The sequence below is a fragment of the Rana temporaria genome, chromosome 2 (assembly GCF_905171775.1).
Source record: "Rana temporaria chromosome 2, aRanTem1.1, whole genome shotgun sequence".
NCBI lineage: Eukaryota > Metazoa > Chordata > Amphibia > Anura > Ranidae > Rana > Rana temporaria.
This window is the reverse complement of record NC_053490.1, coordinates 69,006,211-69,012,243: the sequence shown is the minus strand read 5'-3', so window position 1 is coordinate 69,012,243 and position 6,033 is coordinate 69,006,211.

The window sequence follows — 6,033 nt, the reverse complement described above, 5'->3', positions numbered from 1 at the left end:
TCAAAGCCTAATTGAACAAGTTGAAGTTAAAAGCTGATTGGTTACCATGCACAGCTGCACCAGATTTTGCGCTCTCCAATTTCAGTAAATCAACCCCACTGTGTGCTAAAAGGTGTCCCTCTTTTATCAATTCAGAAACTTGTTTGACTTTCTTAGATATTGAGATTTTACAGCTCTATACGGCGCCTGCGCACCGACGTTTGGCTACTTTCGGAAAATCGTGACGCGATGTATGCGACCGTCGGAAGCCTGTCAATCAAGTAGGAACGCCCAGTCCCGCAGCCCATACCCGGAAGCGGCGGAGAAGATCGCTCTCTAAAACGGTAAGTACTGCTTCTATTTTAAAAAAACTACCCGATTCTCCTTGACAAAATGAGCATCAATCTAAGGTTAAAAATTAACTTTTCGGGTGAACCTCCACTTTAAGAATAAGGCCTGGAGCAAAAAGGAAGCCAAGGTTGAAGTCTAGCATGTCCTGGGTATTTTTAGAAATGGTGGATCACATTCAGGGGGATGGGAAAGGTACGTACATCATCGGAGACAATGGAGAGTATGGTTCCCAAGAGCGGGATCCTAGATGCTGGTAGGAAGAAGGTTCCTGGTTGCAGTTTATATGGAAATGGATCTGTGAGGGATGAATTCCCCATCCTTTCCTGCATTTAGAGCTTATCTAAATCCAAAAATTCAAATATAATTTACCTGACCGTATATGTAGTGACTGCATTCGATTTTTTTAATAGGATTTGTTTCCTTTTCTTTTTTATTCTAGGCTGACATCACTCCCTTACCGTACTATATCTTTGGAGGAGCAGTACTGTCACCTTGCTGCTTTCCTGACCTGAACTTAAAACACCCCCCTGAGGTGTTCCTCCTCACATTATATATATATGAGCCTTTTACAGGTAAATAAAATACTGTATGTGAAATGTACATATAATCTTATGGTAAGATTATTGTTAAAATGAATAGTTGGATGACAAGGTGTCTTTAAAGTGCATCTGTACTTCAGAAAAATGCATGGGAATGTAGGCCATACCAGTTCTTACCTAATAAATAATAAAACCAAACCAGGACCATCAAAGATGGTGATAAATTGGCCGCGGCACCTTTATTGGTATAAATATCTATATAATACAAACATTGTAATATAAATTAAAATCTTATCTTTATTAAATTTAATAAATAAATAAATATTTAAAACTTAAATTATTTCAAATTTTTCCAAATCTCACTCAGTCTTAGGACTCGAGCGAGTACCATAAATAAAATATTTAAACAAAGTCCCCCCTTGATTCAAGGGTGACAAACCACATATAAGGTGCAGCGACAGGGTGGGGGGGATGGGGAGCTCTTCAAACCTCTCAGGTAACTGACCTGATACCTGCCCTCACAAGGGGGGTTTATATACCCCTCCCTGCACGTGGATGAGTCATCCAGTACACGTGCCTTTCCCGCTCAAAAAACACCTGCTTCCCGCTCTAAATACCTGTAGACTTCCCGCCTAAACTTCCTCAACTGCCTATGCCTCAATTACCTCAACTAATAACCCACTATAGATACTATTGGGATGGCCACAATCCCATGCTGTGGGCACTAATAATGCCCCCTCGCTCATGGGAATGTAGGCCATACCAGTTCTTACCTAATAAATAATAAAACCAAACCAGGACCATCAAAGATGGTGATAAATTGGCCGCGGCACCTTTATTGGTATAAATATCTATATAATACAAACATTGTAATATAAATTAAAATCTTATCTTTATTAAATTTAATAAATAAATAAATATTTAAAACTTAAATTATTTCAAATCTTTCCAAATCTCACTCAGTCTTAGGACTCGAGCGAGTACCATAAATAAAATATTTAAACAAAGTCCCCACCTAGCCTATTTTGTTTTGTAAAAACAAAAAAGGCTACCCCAACACCGCGGCCTTCTCAATCATGGTTTGGATACCGGAGTTAAAAATGTCCAGGCCTACCTCAGACAAATGGACCCCGTCCTGTCTATATAAACCTGGAAAGCCACCCTCCAAATCCACATGCCTAAATGAAAACCCCCCCAGACTGGGCATGAATTTTTCCATCGAATGATTGAACCTGCGCCGTATTTTTTCCAAATTCCTCACCTTACCCGATGACAACCAAATTAGCCTAGGAATTATTTCTGAAAAAAATTAACTTTGCCGTTGGAAAGAAACCGTTTAACAGTTGAAAATCTCTTTTAACCATAAACATCAACTCTAATGTGGATTGTTTACCAACATCATTACCCCCCCCGTGTATTATGATGACATCAGGGGAAGGCCAGCATTCAGCCAACTTAAATATGTGTGACGAAAAATTGCTCCATTGTAATCCACGGATACCTTTCCACCATATTTGACACCGTTCAGAAGAAAAAGATAAGTTAGCAGTATAACATCTCTGACAAGCTCTTTTATGAGCCCAATGCACAAAAGAATGTCCAAATATCCAAACCACTTTCTTTTGTCCTAAAAATTAAACAGATAAATTAGGACGAACGTACAAATTAAATCTACTAGAATCCCACCTACCCAAATTTTTAATAACAGCATTATCAAGGCCCATTCTAGCTGCCTCTGTTGCCGCCCCAATTCTAAAAGAATGGGAGGATAATTTTAGGTGCGAAAGGCCAATAACGGATATGCATTTTTTTAGAATTGCTGAAAACTGAAATTTTGTCAGAGGTGAGTAATCCAGATGTACCAAAAAATTACCGGTACACTGAGGCCTAACACTCTGATACTTGGACAACACCAACAAGGGACAAATAATAGGGTCACCACAGGCATTTGGAATGAGCCAATGACCTCTACCCTGAACATCAGTTTTTGATTTTTTAATGAAAACCCGCACCTTATCTTCAACTACTATCACATCCTCCCACATCAGACCTGATGCGCCCTGCTTACTGTTAGGGACTAACTCCGAAATTCGCAGAGCCGCAAAGAAAATTAAAACAAACGCCGCTTGAAACAATAACGCTTCGTAATCCGAACTACACATGGAAAGTGTAACCACGCAAATTCTTTTTAAAATGTCAATAGAAATTGGCCTGCGAGTGTCCGGTCTGCAAGTCCTTAGTTTATATCCCTTCAGCGCTTGACGCACCGAGAAAAAACTATTACAACCCGGCAGCCTATTCATTTTGAAGAAAAAAGAAATACCCACCATCGTCTTATTAATATGCGTAAAGGAAAAACCTTTCTCCATTAGTGAACTGAGGAAGGCTAAAACAGTGTTCTCTGTAGGTAACAGGCCTGAAAAACCCAGAGTGTCGTTAAACAGTAACCACTTCCTCCATGCGATTGAATAGTCAATCCATGTTCTGGGACGCACTGACTGTTTAATAGATTCTAACACTGGCGTTAAATCAATTCCCATAAGTGGCTTGGACATTGCAAACCTACCAGATCCGCTTCCGGAAAGAGCAGCCTGAACCGAGTCATCTGAAATCGAGATAACGAATCAGCCACTGTATTTTGTTTCCCAGGTACATGTTGTAGTTTTACCCAGATATTAAATTTTAAACACAACAAAACAAAATACCGTAGCAGCTTTATTACACTTTCAGATTTGGAAGATAAACAGTTTATTGCAAATAAAACGCCCTTATTATCGGAATGGATTAATATTCTTCTGTTAGCGAAAAAACTCCCCCACAATTCAAAAGCCACTATTATGGGAAAGAGTTCTAACAGAACAATATTTTTCGTTGCTTTACTATGCACCCAAAAAGGAGGCCAAGATCCGCAACACCAGTGAGTTTCCCATATAGCCGCGAAACCCAAAGATCCCGCCGCATCCGTATATAAATGCATGTCCGCCGAAAAAATGAATTCCTCTTGAAACATCGTACGACCGTTATAGTCCTCCAAAAATTGTGTCCAAACTAAAAGGTCATCTTTTAAATCAGTAGTGAGACGCACATGGGAAAAAGGTGATTTCAAACCCGCTGTTGCCATAGCCAATCTCCTAGAGAATACCCTGCCAACAGGCATGACCCTAGACGCAAAGGCCAGTTGGCCCAGGAGGGACTGCAGCTCTTTTAAATTACCTTCTTCTTTCGCAACAGACAACATATAGTAATCTGTATCCGAACGATCTTAGCCTCAGGAAGCTTGAACTGAAACAAATTAGTATTAATGCTGATACCCAAAAAATCTAACTCTGTTACAGGGAAAACGGTCTTATCCTTTGCAATCGGAACACCAAAGTATTCCGCAATTAAAAGGAAAAGATTCAATAGCAACCCACAGATAGGAGAATCCGGGGGGCCTATGAAGAGAAAGTCATCTAGATAGTGGGTAATTCCCTTACTACCTGACTCAAAAAGGATTATCCACTGCAGAAATGTCGCAAATAACTCAAAATAATGGCATGACAGCGAACATCCCATAGGAAGGCACATGTCATAGAAAAAATATCTTTCAAAACAAAAACCTAAAGAACTGAAGGCTTCAGGTGCAATGGGTAACAACCTAAAAGCTGATTGAATATCTGACTTCGCTAGCAGCGCACCAATCCCAAACTGTTTGATGAGAGACACTGCATCATCAAAGGTGGCATAAGACACTGATGCTGACGCCGGATCAATCTCATCATTCAAAGATTTCCCTTTAGGGTAAGAGAGATGATGGATTAATCTGAATGAATTTGCTTCCTTTTTTGGCACAAGGCCCAAAGGGGATATCCGGAAATCGTCAAAAGGGGGGGAGACAAAAGGGCCGGCGATACGCCCAGCCGCTATTTCTTTTAACAATTTACCCCTCACTATCTGGCTATTCAAAAGTACTGATTTTAAATTATTTACCGCCTCACAACCCGTACCTGAAAATTGAGGGAGTTTGAAACCCTTGGAAAAACCGTTAAGCAAAACCTCCGCCCTCCCCTTGTCGGGGTACAGCAGAAGCCATGGTAACATTTTTTCCAACCTCACCGGGGTGCGTTCCTTTGGGATTGTCTTTCTGCTGAGAACTCCTTTTAAAACACTTCACCACTGGGTGCGTCCCAAAACAGAATGAACATTCATGCTTGTAGCGACACGATGCAGCCCAGCGGCATTGCGACTCGTTAAAAGCATAGCAAATTCCTTTTTTATACATAGAAGAAGAACTGCTCTGACCAACCGTAGGTTGTTTGTTAAAAACTGGCTTCTGCGGTACTATCAAATTTAACCACAACCCTACATCCTTCATTCCCCAATGTAGGTTTTTGTAAACTGCTAACTTCTGTCGGAATGACTCATCATAGTTATACCAACCAAAACCTCCAAAATTTTTATACGCTTCCAATACATGCTCCAAATGTTGGAAGAGTCCACTACACTTTTCTGGGTGTTTTTCCCCCAAAACTGCGGAAAAAATACAAAAGGCTTGAAGCCAATTGTAAAAGGATCTAGGCGCCTGACGACGCCTATCCTCATCATCCGACTTTTTTTCACTTTTAAAAAATTCCTTGGAATTTGGGAGTAATGACATTAAATCAATAAAATCATTATTCCATATTTTTTCCTTAACCGTAGAGGTTAAGTGAAAACCTAAGGGGGAAACTTCGCATGGTAAGACCTCCTTAAAACAATTCTCAGGGATATCAGTTTAAATTTTTTCCCTAACCTCACAAGTGCTTGCAGGCAATGTATTATTGCTCAACCAAACACTTGCATGTGAAACAGGTGTTTTTTTAGGTTGCAAAGTGTCAGTCAGTTTGTCAATTCTTAACAATAATTTTTCAATCAGGCTGCATTCTGTTAACTCACCAGCAGGCGCTGCGGGAGCACACTGAGCAGCTGTATCAGCATTCGATCTAGCATCCTGGCTTCTGGCCGCCATCGCCGCCCCCAGCTGGTCAAGCCTGGAAACACGCGACGCTGATGATCCTGCTGCATTCGATCCGGAGACCTGTGGAGAAAAAGACACATTCCTCCCTCCAGGCGGAGACAATTGAGCCTTGCTCTGTCCTCCTCTGCCGCGCCCCGGAGATGGTGACGCATTCTTCCTCTTCTTCGT